The 15,359-nt window shown below is 46.0% G+C and overlaps 1 protein-coding gene across 1 annotated transcript in view; it reads right to left on the bottom strand.

Annotated features, from left to right (window-relative positions):
- FUT8 (fucosyltransferase 8) overlaps positions 1 to 12,281 on the bottom strand; it is a 189,410-nt gene extending 177,129 nt beyond the window's left edge. Inside the window, exon 1 of the mRNA XM_089681453.1 lies at positions 12,145 to 12,281. The gene's annotated coding sequence lies outside the window, so the exon portion shown is untranslated. The remainder of the gene's footprint in view (positions 1 to 12,144) is intronic.
- Positions 12,282 to 15,359: the final 3,078 nt, after the last annotated feature.

Raw genomic sequence — 15,359 nt, 5'->3', positions numbered from 1 at the left:
AAATGTGTCGAGTATACCCCAAATCCTTCACTGTATATTGACTGAATTTATGGTAAGAACATAATCTGAGTTGTCTTCAGTACAGATATCAAATGACTGTAATAGCTACAGTATGTAGAGGACAGATAAGGTGGTGATTAAATACAGGTTATCATACAATGATGATTGTTTTTTATTTCCTCTGTAAATTTTAAACAATGAATTGAATAAAATGTGTATGTTTTTTACAAATATGTTGTGAATCCGGTACCTCAAAAGTTTGTGTAAAGAAATACCTTTGTACATCTGTAGAGTGTCTGCAGTCTCTGGTCATCTCCTGTACTACGTCCATAGTCTTTAACCACCTACTGTTCCAGGTCAACAATAGTTGGCAGCTTTCTATAGACTATTATTTGCAGCCTTTTGGTGATGTTGGGGCAACACTTGATACCTCCTGTATCAGGAAAGTTGACCACACTGCTCCAGACCACTGAAAACCTATATGCCGTCACATTTCCCAGTCCGCTGTACTGATTATTATACATTTTGTTCTCCCTTGCCCGCCCCCCTGCCCAAAAAAAAACCTCAAATTTTATCCAGTTCAATTCATGGAAAGACTGCAAATAATATTTAAAACAGAACTTCACAAATTTGCCTTGACTAGATGGTACACCAGACCTTCAGCCTCCCCACCCACTTTCCAACATTTCACTCCTATCCGCGTCTTATCATACACTTGCACATTTATTATGTTAATGAAGGCCAAACTAGTGAAAACAGTAGGAAGGGTAAAAAAAAAATTAATTTAAAAAAAAAAAAGAAAAAAAAAAAAAAAAGGAAGAAACTGGGGTGAAGTTTGTTATTTTGACTAATGTGCAAATAACACTTAACCTGGCCATACACACAAAGAGGTCTTTCAAAAATCCACAGGTTTCCCCATCCATGATGAATAGCATGGATGGACAAATCTCCCGCTGTCAGCTATTGTAGTCTGACAGCTACAGCACCTGCGGCTGTCAGAACACCTGAACAGCAACTGCAGCTAACTGAAGTCACTGTGCAGCCAACTGTTTTCCACAGTGCTCCTTCGATATCCTAATCAAAGTTTGGTAGGACCACTCACGGCTTGAATTTGAACCAATGCACAAGAATCAGCAGAAATTCAAGCTGTGTATAGCCAACTTTAGTTCCATGGCATCCTTTGACAGAAAGTGCTCATTCACACGGCCATATCCAAATTACACAGAATCTTGCTAGGAAACAAAGCCTGGGGTTGATTTACTAAAACTGGAGAGTGCAAAATCTAGTGCAGCTCTGCATAAAAACCAATCAGCAATCAACTTTCAAGTGTTGTCATTCTGTGTGCAGCTGCCCCCCTACCCTCCCCCCACCACCAATCCTTGCCTGAGCCTCCTCTGATCCAGCGATGTTTGATAGCAGAGGCTGTCTGGAGACTTTTCCTCCTAATTGGATGAGACAGGCCGAGACTCCTCCTCATTGGCTGTCAATCACAGCCCCACTGAGCCAATAAGTAGAGAGTGGGGGGCAGGGCCACATCGTGGCTCTATGTGTCTTTTGGACAAGAACGCAGCATTGCCCCCAGGGCAAGCAGCTTTCCCTGGGGGCACTGTTCAAGGGGGAGGAGCCAGGATTGCCAGCAGGGACCCAAAAAGAAGAGGATCAGAGCTGCTCTATGCAAAATCACTACACAGAGAAGGCAAGTATAAACATGTTTGTTATTTTTAAGAAAAACAAAGCGTTAGTATCACTTTAAATTGTTACTAAACCCAGGACCCTGCATTCACTATATCCAGTCTACCAGAGTACAAAGAACATGGAAATGCAATTATTTTAGTAAACAAACCGCTAAATACCTTTTCTCATCAGCAGTATAGAGCAGCCTTGGGACTTCTATCAGTGTCCAGCTAAGAACTGGTAAAAGCTTATAGGAGGAGTTTTCATTCTCCTATGACTGTCTTATAAGACTGCGTGAACCCTGACCCTCTGTCTGGACAGCGCTGATTGGCCCTGTGCTGATCACATACACCCTCCCTAAAAAAACAAAAACAAAAAAAAAAAAACACCACACCTCGCTGCACATGCTCAGTTTGGTGTATGTCGCTAGAGTGCCTACTAGAGCTCTATATTATCAGCAGATGGTTTGGAGACAGTAGAAGGGAAGGATCAGAGAAGACAGGATCAAACAGTCTTTTTACACAATGTGAAGGATTAACCCCTTAGGTTCCACAGTAAGTATAACCAGCATGCTTTACAGACTGATTTTACTGTTGTGGATTTAGTAACACTTTAACTGAACAAGTTAGAAGCTGATTGGATTACCATGCATAGCTGCATCAGATTCTGAGGGTATCAGTTTCAGTAAGCCGTCTCCCCTCCTTCCCCCATACGTTTGTTGTATGCATAGAACGTTTGTGCAACATTTACAAACTCATATCATAAAGGTTCTCTGTTGACCACTACCCATGGCAAACATGTCAATAACAACAATGTGTAATTAAAGCGCTGCTCACTACACACTTGGATAAAGTGAGTTAACGATCCATGGGTGACACATGCACAACATGACCTCAGGTAGTCATCCATGAATGACTAGCCAAGTTCATTCTGTGCACTTGCCAACAGTTCATCAATGACTCCCTTAGATGGACCATGTGCAATCAGCTCCGCAGGAACATGTTGGCCAGCAGCATACGTGACGACCAATAAGGTCCCTGTATGTTGGCAGCTGTACGCATGTAAATGTTAGTTAGTACAAACGCTCACATGTGTACAGCATAACATACGGCCAAAATCATTGCCCTGAATGCAGCTGGTGTTTTTACGCTCTTATATGTGGTGGAACATTTACAATGCTAAACGCAGCAGGGTGGATGGGCCCATGGACTAGTATACTGCTACATACAGATGCATACAACACTGTATGCCACATACACTATATTGCCAAAAGTATTGGAACCGCCCTCCAAATCATTGGATTCAGGTGTTCCAATCACCTCCATGGCCACAGGTGTATACAATCAAGCACCTAGGCATGCAGACTACTTCTACAAACATTTGTGAAAGAATGGGTCGCTCTCAGGAGCTCAGTGAATTCAAGCATGGTACTGTGATAGGTTGCCACCTGTGCAATAAGTCCATCTGTGAAATTTCCTCGCTACTAAATATTCCACAGTCAACTGTTAGTGGTATTATAACAAAGTGGAAGCAACTGGGAACAACAGCAACTCAGCCACCAAGTGGTAGGCCACGTAACATGACAGATTGGGGTCAGCGCATGCTGAAGCGCACAGTGCGCGTAAGTCGCCAACTGTGTGAAGATCCAATAGCAAAAGACCTCCAAACTTGGTGTGGCCTTCAGATTAGCACAACAACATTGCTTAGAGAGCTTCATGGAATGGGTTAAATCACCAAGTGCACTGCAAAGTGTTGGACGCAGTGGTGTAAAGCACACCGCCAATAGACTCTAGAGCAGTGGAGACGTGTTCTCTGGAGTGACCAATCACTTTCTCTGTCTGGCAATCCGATGGATGTGTCTGGGTTCTGTGGTTGCCAGAAGAATGGTACCAGCCTGACTGCATTGTGCCAAGTGTAAAGATTAGTGGAGGGGGGATTATGGTGTGGGGTTGGTTTTCAGGAGTTGGGCTTGGCCTCTTAGTTCCAGTGAAAGGAACTCTTAAGGCGTCAGCATACCAAGACATTTTGGACAATTTCATGCTCCCAACTTTTTGGGAACAGTTTGGGGATGGCCCCTTCCTGTTCCTACATGACTGTACACCAATGCACAAAGCAGATCCATAAAAACATGGACGAGCGAGTTTGGGGTGGAAGAACTTGACTGGCCTGCACAGAGTCCTGACCTCAACCTGACAGAACACATTTGGGATGAATTAGAGCGGAGACTGCGAGCCAGGCCTTTTCATCCAACATCAGTGCCTGACCTCACAAATGTGCTTCTGGAAGAATGGTCAAACCTTCCCATAGACACAATATAAAATAAAGTAACTCAAGCGCTTACTATAGTGAATAAAAAGCAAAAAATACACACATATATTTACACACACACACTGTAGCCGCGTAGTGCGCACCACCCATGTCTCAGTGGGGCAAATAATAAGAATAAAAGTGAAGAAAAAATGCTGCGCTACATCAAAAAAAATTGCACAATACCTGTGAATCAAAAAAAATTAAAAAATAAGAAATTAAATACGAAAACCAAAAATCACCTAAACCAAAACAAAGAATAATAACTTTGAATCAACCAAAAAAGTCATTATAAACTCAAGTCCAATCAAAATAGTGTTCTTCTGTAAAACCTCCTGTGGATAATGAAAATATGTGCAGCTGTCACAAATTCCAGTGAGAAAACATCCTCCACCATATATCTGCTCACCTCACGCAGTGTGACCTCACATTATAGAATGTTACGGTCTAACTGTACTTTTGGTCCCACTTGGACTCAGAAGATCAGCTTGTTAAATGGGGTCTCCAAAGTATGCTTCCTCCTTATAAACGTCTTGGTGTCATCCGTATTCCTCATTAAAAAGAACTCGACATAGTGCTTTATCCTTTTAAACTTTTATTAAGCAATAAAACATAGGAAAGGCACTCACATTCTGGAGGTCCAGATCTGCACCACCTATTATGAACATCCGGCAATATATCGATTAAGCACAAGATGGCAGTATCATCAGAACAGCAGAGTCCTGTATGAGCTCGGAAAACCGTCCCCATATGGAATGAAATGCAAGGCAAAGCACGGGCCCTTCTCTGTAAATGCAATTACCTGCTAAAATGCCGTTCCTGGAGCAGTTTCACAAATACTACAATCGCTGTCCCGATGAATGGAAACGTTGTGACATCATCAGTACGCTCCTCCCGATGCGTTTCGTCACTAGTGACGTGACTTCATCAAGGGGATGTTTCCATTAATCGGGACAGCGGTTGTAGTATTTGTGAAACCGCTCCAGGAACAACATTTTAGCAGGCAATTGCATTTACAGAGAAGGGCCCGTGCTTTGCATTGTATTTCATTCCGTATGGTGACGGTCTCTGGAGCTCATACAGGACTCTGCTGTTCAGAGGATACTGCCATCTTGTGCTTAATTGATATATTGCTGATTGTTCATCATATGTGGAGCAGAACGTGAGTGCATTTCCTATGTTTTGTTACTTAATAAAAGTTTAAAAGGATAAAGGAGCATGTTGAGTTCTTTTTAATGAGGAATACGGATGACACCAAGACATTTATAAAGGAGGAAGCATGCTTTGGAGACCCCATTTAACAAGCAGATCTTCTGAGTCCAATTGGGACCAAAAGTGTAGATAGACTGTAACATTGTACAATGTGAGGTCACACTGTGTGAGGTGAGCAGATATATGGTGGACGATGTTTTCTCACTGGAATTTGTGACAGCTGCACATATTTTCATATTTTCATTATCCACAGGAGGGTTTACAGAAGAACACTATTTTGATTGGACTTGAGTTTATAATGACTTTTTTAATAGATTCAAAATGATTATTCTTTGTTTTGTTTTGGGTGAGTTATGGTTTTCATATTTAATTTTTTTATTTTTCAAATTTTTTGATTCACAGGTATTGAGTAATTTTTTTTTATGTAATGCAGCATTTTTTCTTCACTATTATTCCCATAGAAACACTCCTAAACCTTGTGGACGGCCTTCCCAGAAGAGTTGAAGCTGTTATAGCTGCAAAGGGTTGGCCAACTCAATATTGAACCTGTCAGGAGCCGCCGCGACACACGGCTCGGCACATTGTGCCTGTTCACGCTGGTGTACGGGCACTAGGTCCTGGCAGGCCGCGGCGGAGACGGAACCCGCACATGCGCACTTGGAGCTGCGGGTGCGTGCCTGGCACCAATGACAGTGCAGGGCGCGGTATTTAAATCCGCCCTGCACTGACATGAATTGCCGTTTAGTCTCTCTGTGTTCCTGATCCTGCATACACGTGATTCTTGATTGTTGCTGACCTGGATTGTCCCTGACTGTGCTGTACTTTCCTGCTCTGACCCCTGACTTGCCTGACCTCCCTCCTGGATGCCCCCTATTGGACCTGATCTTCTGTTGCTGACCTGGCGTGTGACCCAACCATTCTCTGCCCGCTGCTTTGTACCGCACTGCTCCCACGGCTACCGACTTGGCTTGTCTGACCACGCTCCTGCTCATCCATCCACCTTGCTCTGGCACATCCGCCTCTTCACATCAGGCTCTCACCCTGAAGATACCTCTGGCGGATCCCTCTACCACGGGTAGGTGTACTCAGGGGCCGCGACCTGGTCTCGGTTCGCTCCAAGTCCATCCCCACCCTCAGGGGCCCTGGTGAACAAGCAGACCGGGACTTAGACTCCGCTCTCTGGGGAATCCTAACCGGTGGGTTGCTAGAGGTACCGCCAGGTGGTTCATTACAGAACCCTACAGACTAAGGATGTCATTAAAGTTCATGAGCGTGTAAAGGCAGACGGACCAATACCTTTGGCAATATAGTGTATATTACATTAGTGTAAATGAGTGCTAAATCCGAACTCCCAGGACTGTAAGCTTTAGTATGCTGGGAATAACCATATCCTTCCATGTTGCTCAATCTCATTTCAAACAACACAGAGCATAGTGCAGGAAACTGAAGCAGCTGGTCAGCAGGTATACAGTGTGGGGAATGGAGCTTTGCATTCAGCATACCTTCAAAAGATCTACAGCCACCTACCTCAACCATCTCATCCCAGGAAAAAACTTGAAATGCTTTTCAGGTGTCAGGGAATCCTTGAAATACTAAAAATCAATTAAGAAGGGGCCACTGAAAAGAATGCCTTCTACACCGGTAGTCAGCAGGAAGAATGCCACCCTTACAAGTGGCACCGGACCCAGACTTAAAGAGTAAATCCACTTTTGTAGAGAAAAAACAAACATTGCCCTCTGGGTGATCTATGTACATTTCAGGGATTTTAACAGCTTTTGTTGCAAATTCCTACCTTTTGCTATTCTGAAGAAAGCGGTTTGTTTGCCTGTGAGCATGTGGAAAGTGAATCTGTATGGGAATGGTTTCATAATTATTAATTAGCTGCTGCACCTACAAGGCTCTAATGAGGAAATTGGAAGGGTCTGCATCCCTTAATGCTTGTTCACACTGAAATTCAGTGTGGGAGAGCTGTGTTCCCGTGCAGCTTCCGGCACCGCATTCTGATCGAAATGTCTTTGCGATCTGCTGTGGAGGTCAGTTAAAGTTAACAACACCTTGAACGCAGGTTGCAAACACATTGTGTTTGCCTGCACCAAACTAAACGGTACAAAGTACCATGCGATGTGGTTGCCGTGCATTTTAAAAAAAGAAGTGAATGCACTACTTTTAGCACGGTGCGATTTCATCCCATTCAAATGAATGGGCATGTAATCGCACCGCATAGACCCACATATGAATCGCACAGGAACGCGCTTCAAGGCATAGTGTAAACCAACCCTTAGACTTGATTTTCCTTTGGGAGTAACTCACCAAAAAAGACACTTTTCTTGCAGAGGATGCCTAAAATCTGATTTGTATCTTAGTGAGGAAAAAAAAAAAAAATCAGTGTGCCAATCACACAAGCAGGAAATTAAATTTCTGAGGCGCCTTTCTGTACACCATCTGTATACAGAACGCCTCCAGGTAGCCATATTTACAGCACTGCAGATTGAAATGGAAAGGTAAATTTTAATACCATTCAATAACAATAGGACTTGTTTTGTTTTTTTCTATTTCCTTTTCTGGTTCCCAGGAAACCCTTTAAAGTGTATATACAGTGGGGATCGAAAGTTTGGGCACCCCAGCTAAAAATTTGTATTAATGTGCATAAAGAAGCCAAGGAAAGATGGAAAAATCTCCAAAAGGCATCAAATTACAGATTAGACATTCTTATACTATGTCAACAAAAGTTAGATTTTATTTCCATCATTTACACTTTCAAAATAACAGAAAACAAAAAAATGGCGTCTGCAAAAGTTTGGGCACCCTGCAGAATTTATAGCATGCACTGCCCCCTTTGCCAAGCTGAGACCTGCCAGTGTCATGGATTGTTCTCAATCATCGTCTGGGAAGACCAGGTGATGTCAATCTCAAAGGTTTTAAATGCCCAGACTCATCTGACCTTGCTCTAACAATCAGCACCATGGGTTCTTCTAAGCAGTTGTCTAGAAAACTGAAACTGAAAATAGTTGACGCTCACAAAGCTGGAGAAGGCTATAAGAAGATAGCAAAGCGTTTTCAGATGTCAATATCCTCTGTTCGGAATGTAATTAAGAATAGGCAGTCATCAGGAACAGTGGAAGTTAAAGCAAGATCTGGAAGACCAAGAAAAATATCAGACAGAACAGCTAGCAGGATTGTGAGAAAAACAATTCCAAAACCCACGTTTGACTGCACGATCCCTCCAGAAAGATCTGGCAGACACTGGAGTTGTGGTCACTATTCCACTATAAAGAGATACTTATACAAATATGGTCTTCACGGAAGAGTCATCAGAAGAAAACCTCTTCTACGTCCTCACCACAAAAATCATCGTTTGAACTTTGCAAATGAACATATAGACAAGCCCGATGCATTTTGGAAACAAGTTCTGTGGACCGATGAGGTTAAAATTGAACTTTTTGGCCGGAATGAGCAAAGGTACGTTTGGAGAAGAAGGGGCACAGAATTTAATGAAAAGAACCTCTGTCCAACTGTTAAGCATGGGGTTGGATCAATCATGCTTTGGGGTTGTGTTGCAGCCAGTGGCACAGGGAACATCTCACGAGTAGAAGGAAAAATGGATTCAATAAAATTTCAGCAAATTTTGGATGGTAACTTGATGTCATCTGTGAAAAAGCTGAAGTTAAAGAGAGGATGGCTTCTACAAATGGATAATGATCCTAAACACACCTGGAAATCCACGGGGGATTACATCAAGAGGCGTAAACTGAAGGTTTTGCCATGGCCTTCACAATCTCCTGACCTCAACATAATTGAAAATCTATGATTAGACCTTAAAAGAGCAGTGCGTGACAGACAGCCCAGAAATCTCAAAGAACTGGAAGACTTTTGTAAGGAAGAATGGGCAAAGATACCTCAAACAAGAATTGAAAGACTCTTGGCTGGCTACAAAAAGCATTTACAAGCTGTGATACTTGCCAAAGGGGGCAGTACAAGATATTAACTGCAGGGTGCCCAAACTTTTGCAGACGCCATTTTTTTGTTTTCTGTTATTTTGAAAGTGTAAATGATGGAAATAAAATCTAACTTTTGTTGACATATTATAAGAATGTCTAATCTGTAATTTGATGCCTTTTGGAGATTTTTCCATCTTTCCTTGGCTTCTTTATGCACATTAATACAAATTTTTAGCTGGGGTGCCCAAACTTTCGATCCCCACTGTAAACGTAAACAAAACATGTCTCTTATTTGCTCTCTTTTGGCTTGTGACATATAATATTGAAAACATTTTAATTTATCTGTACAAGTGCAAAAAAAAAGAAAAGGTTTTCATCCAGCCAGAAATCATGTGAACCGCTGGACTGTGACAAGTGGACTACAAAACACCTCCCCCTGTTATGTAGACAAGACAGAGGCATTTCCAGTAATATGGTGACAATTCTGCTCAGCACAGTTACTCTAGGACAGGAAGTGTGTTAATGGCAGGATTGCCAGGTTAAAATAAAGGGGGGGAAAATTTTTGAAAATGTGAAGAAAAACCAAAGCAGACACACCACATCTAAGAGGACAAGATTCCAGGTCCCACGATGAGTGGCTACATTATGAACATAGTTCAGCACATGGCCTGTGCTCTTCACCATGTAGCCAATAAAGATTTGTATCTAGGGATGACACCTGGTTGTGCCGGCTTTATTTCATTGCATGGATCACCTGAACATTCCCTGAGTTTCTTTTTTCAACCTATGTTCAGAATGCAGCTGCTCAGCATCTGGAATCTAATGGAGATCACGGGAGTAAAGGTGCCTTCTACAGCGATTCTGAGCTTCCATGGGGATCCCACAAGTATGGTATAGGCATGCGTTCAGGCATGATCTTAGTCCAAACCAACTTGAGCGATCCCAATAAAACATAGTAAAATTGCAGGTCAACAATACGGACTTCTCGGAGTTGGAATGACCTTTGCTCTGCAATGTCTCCACACTCTGATCGTAATCCATGCAATGAAGTTAAGTCAGCACAACCAGGTGCTATCTGTGGATACAAAACTTGGCTGCATGGTGAATTACAGCACAGACTAACACATTTCGGCTACAGCACAGTGCTATGTGTACGGCTCTGTAGCCGAAACGCGTTAGCCCGTTTGTGCTGTAATTCACCATGCAGCCAATAAAAATTTGTATCCACAGATAACACCTGGTTGAGCTGACCTTAGTTTGGTGCATGGATCACCTGAGTGCTCCCTGAGGGTCATTTTTTTTTTCAACCTATGTTCAGAATGAAGCTGCTCAGGACCTGGAATCTAGTGGAGATCACTGGAGTAAAGGTGCCTGCGCTACAGTAATTTCTGGCTTCCATGGGGATCCCTCAGGTTTGGAATAGGGATGAGCTAAGGTGTTATCCTAGTCCAAACCCACCTGAGTGAGCCCAATAAGATGGACTTCTCAGAGTTGGAATGACCGATGCTCTGGCTGAAATGTCTCCACACTGACAGTAATCCATGCAACAAACTAAACCCAGCAAAACCAGATGCTGTCCGTAGATACAAATCCTTATTGACCACATTGTGATCCACAGAACAAACAGGCTAACGTATTTGGCTATAGAAAGTTACACATAGTGCTGTAGCCCGTTTGTGCTGGACCTGGAATCTAGTGGAGGTCACTGGAGTGGTGGTGCCTCCTACAGTGACTTTCATGTCCTAGACGGATCCCACAGGTATGGTATAGGCATGAGCTCAGGCATGATCCTAGTCCAAACCCACCTGAGCGATCCCAATAAGGAGAAAGAAAATTGCTGGTGGACCATACGGACTTCTCGGAGTTGGAAAGACCTTTGCTCTGGCTGAAGGGTCTCCACACTCCGATCGTAATCCATGCAACAAACTAAAGCTGGCACAACCAGGTATCCTCTGTGGGTACAAATCTTTGCATGGTGTACACGGATGAAAATGCTCCATTTGAACAAGGCCTTCTATGTATAATTGAGGCAAGGAATGCCAGAGGCTCTGATTGGTGGCGGGCAGCGACTGCTTGCAGGTGATCCATACAACAAAGTAAAGCCGGCACAGCCAGGTGTCATCTATGGGTACAGATCTTTATTGGCGACATGGCAAATGGTTGAACTGGATGGACTTTTGTCTTTTTTCAGCTAGACTATGTAAATCACACCACAGACTAACGCGTTTCGTCTACAGCACAGTGCTGTGCCTAAGGCTCTGTAGCCGAAACGCGTTAGAAAGTTTTTGGTATAATTCACCATGTCACCAATAAAGATCTGTACCCATAGATGACACCTGGTTGTGCCGGATTTACTTCATGGATCACCTGCACACCACCAATCATAAGAGCCTCTGGCATTCCTTGCCTCCCATATATGTAGAAGGCCTCTTTTGTATGTAGCGTGTGCACCCATGTCCCATGTGAAGGCCATGTTTGCAGTACTGGTGATCTGTGCATCCCGTCTCCCTGATGTCTATAGAGACACGGCTGCCGCCCCCAATGTGACATCCAGACTGGTCCCCCAATGTACCCAGGGTGCAGATGTTACATTGGGAGTTGGCTGTGTCGGTGCAGATGCTGTATCCCCATAGACCTCAATGGAACTGCCGGGACAGACCACCTGTACATCCCAGAGTGGGTATGCACAACCCTCACAGGGGACGCCTCTTCTGATTGGCCCAGCACAGTGACAGCTCCTGGGGGGATCGCTCAGGTGGGATCCCTATTACAGAATGACAGCGCTCCAAGCTGGCCCAGTGTACAGCCATCCCCACAGCTGTCACTCAGCTTCCATACAAGACAATAGAGAGCATCCATGGGGAGGACACATCATGTACACGGCCTGAGCACATCCCTCCTCCGATCACACATCACATCAGATGTCAGGAGGACTCCCCTCCACAACCAACCAACCGTGTCCAGCACGGCACAGGGGCCGCACACAGCCCGGCATCCCTCACACCCCACCTACCGTCCAATCCCGAGATCCCCGGTACCGGTGACAGGAGCTCCCCCTCTCCTGACACAGCCTGAGGCGGAGAACGGAGCCACACTTCCCCAGCACAGGAGGAAGAGGACGGGGCGGAGGGAGATGGAGCACACACTGCGCGTGCGCAACCAGAGATGTGACCAACGGGGGCGATACGGAGGGGCGGGGAGGACAAATCATCCGCCTCAGACCACGCCTCCTCCTCCTCCTGGCACCTCTGGTCCATGGATGTGCAGGTGTGGTGGGTCCAAGTATACATGGAGAGGGAGGGAGACGAGTCCCAGCATGGTCATAGTCTGACTATAGACTGAGACGTGTCCGCCGGGACAGACTAGACTGGGACTGGTATCGTGTACCGGGGAGAGGAGCGGAGCGTACACTGAGGGGGTGATGGAGCGCGGTGCAGACCCATGAAGACCCTGAACATGTTCTCCAAAATCACCCGTACCATTGGTTGCCAACCACCGGGCCTCTCTCCTGCCGGGCCCCCCACACAGCTCTTCAGCCTCCTACAGGGCCCCGTGGTGTCAGAAAGGAACCAATCTCACGTAGTGTCCCCCACAGTGCCACCCAACCTCCCACAGTGCCACCCAACCTCACATAGTGTCACCCAACCTCACATAGTGTCACCCAACCTCACATAGTGTCCCCCAAAGTGCCACCCAACCTCCCACAGTGCCACCCAACCTCACATAGTGTCCCCCAAAGTGCCACCCAACCTCCCACAGTGCCACCCAACCTCCCACAGTGCCACCCACCCTCACATAGTGTCACACCACCTCCCACAGTGCCACCCACCCTCACATAGTGTCACACCACCTCCCACAGTGCCACCCACCCTCACATAGTGTCACACAACCTCCCACAGTGTCACACAACCTCCCACAGTGCCACCCACCCTCACATAGTGTCCTCCAAAGTGCCACACAACCTCCCACAGTGCAACCCACCCTCACATAGTGTCCCTCGAAGTGCCACTCAAATCTCCCAAAGTGCCACCCAACCTTCCACAGTGTCACACAACCTCCCACAGTGCCACCCACCCTCACATAGTGTCCCCCGAAGTGCCACCCAACCTCCCAAAGTGCCACCCAACCTCCCACAGTGCCAGCCAACCTCACATGATGTCCCCCAACTTCCCACAGTTCCACCCAATCTCACAAGGTGTCCCTCAACCTTCCAAAGTGCCACACAACCTCCCACAGTGTCCCCCAACCTCCCACAGTGCCACACAACCTTTCACAGTGCTACCCAACCTCCAGCAGTGCTCCCCAACCTCACATGATGTTCCCCAACCTCCCACAGTGCCACACAACCTTCCACAGTGCCACACAACCTCCAGCAGTGCTCCCCAACCTCACATGATGTCCCCCAACCTCCCACAGTACCACCCAACCTCACATGATATCCTCCAACTTCCCACAGTTCTACCCAATCTCACAAGGTGTCCCTCAACTTTCCAAAGTGCCACCCAACCTCCCAAAGTGTCATACAATCTCACATAGTGTCCTCCAAAGTGCCACACAACCTCCTACAGTGTCCCCCAACCTCCCACAGTGCCACACAACCTTTCACAGTGCTACCCAACTTCCAGCAGTGCTCCCCAACCTCACATGATGTTCCCCAACCTCCCACAGTGTCACACAACCTCCCACAGCGGCACACAACCTCCCACAGTGCCACCCACCCTCACATAGTGTCCTCCAAAGTGCCACACAACCTCCCACAGTGTCACACATCCTCCCACAGTGCCACCCACCCTCACATAGTGTCACACAACTTCCCACAGTGCCACCCACCCTCACATTGTGTCCTCCAAAGTGCCACACAACCTCCCATAGTGCAACCCACCCTCACATAGTGTCCCTCGAAGTGCCACTCAACCTCCCAAAGTGCCACCCAACCTCCCACAGTGTCACACAACCTCCCACAGTGCCACCTACCCTCACATAGTGTCACACAACCTCCCACAGTGCCACCCACCCTCACATAGTGTCCCCCGAAGTGCCACCCAACCTCCCAAAGTGCCACCCAACCTCCCACAGTGTCACACAACCTCCCACAGTGCCAGCCAACCTCACATGATGTCCCCCAACTTCCCACAGTTCTACCCAATCTCACAAGGTGTCCCTCAACCTTCCAAAGTGCCACCCAACCTCCCACAGTGTCCCCCAACCTCCCAAAGTGTCATACAACCTCACATAGTGTCCTCCTTCCCGCCCTGTAGCAGTATTTCTGCTATAGGGCGGTCAGGAAGCGGTTACAGAAGCGGTTTGTGTTAGTTCGCTGCGCTACTTTAACTGACAATTGCGCAGTCATGCAACACTGCACCCAAATTAAATTTACGTCCTTTTTTCCCCACAAATTGAGCTTTCTTTTTGAGAAAAAAAAACAATATTTTGGACTTTTTGCTATAAAACATGTCCAGTAAAACAATTTAAAAAATCAAATTTCATCATAAATTTCGGCCAAAATGTATTCTGTGACATGTTTTTGCTAAATAAAAATCCCAATACATGTAAATGAATTGGTTTACGTGAAAGTTATAGCGTTTACAAATGGAACTATAGATACTGGATTTTTAATTTTTGTTTATACTAATAACGGTGGTGATTAGCGACTTATGGCAGCGATCAGCGACTTATGGCGGGACAGCTGCGGACATTCTGACACTGGGGGGGAACTGACTTGGGGTCACTGACATCCCCAGTGACACCAATACAGAGATCAGTGCAAAAAAAACCCCAGACACTGTACTAATCCAATCTCACATGGTGTCCTTCAACCTCATAGAGTGCCACCCGACCCCCACAGTGTCCCCCAACCTCCCACAGTGCCACCCAACCTCACACAGTATCCCCCAACCTCACACAGTGTCCCCCAACCTTTACACAGAGTCCCCCAACTTCCCACAGTGCCACACAACTTCCCACAGTGTCACCCAACCTCACACAGTGCCACCCAATCTCGCATAGTGTCCCCCAACCTCACACAGTGTTCCTCCACCTCAGACAGTGCCACTCAATCTCACATGGTGTCCCCTAAAGTGCCACACAACCTTCCACAGTGCCACCCAATTTCCCACAGTGTCCCCCAACCTCCCACAATGCCACACAACCTCAAGCAGTGCTCTCCAACCTCACATGATGTCCCCCAACTTCCCACAGTTCCACCCAATCTCACAAGGTGTCCCTCAA

The sequence above is a fragment of the Staurois parvus genome, unplaced genomic scaffold (assembly GCF_062004578.1).
Source record: "Staurois parvus isolate SC_StPar_1 unplaced genomic scaffold, SC_StPar_1.0 ptg000267l, whole genome shotgun sequence".
Classification (NCBI taxonomy): Eukaryota; Metazoa; Chordata; class Amphibia; order Anura; family Ranidae; genus Staurois; species Staurois parvus.
The sequence above is the reverse complement of the archived record's forward strand: the minus strand, read 5'-3'. Positions and strand labels throughout refer to the sequence as shown.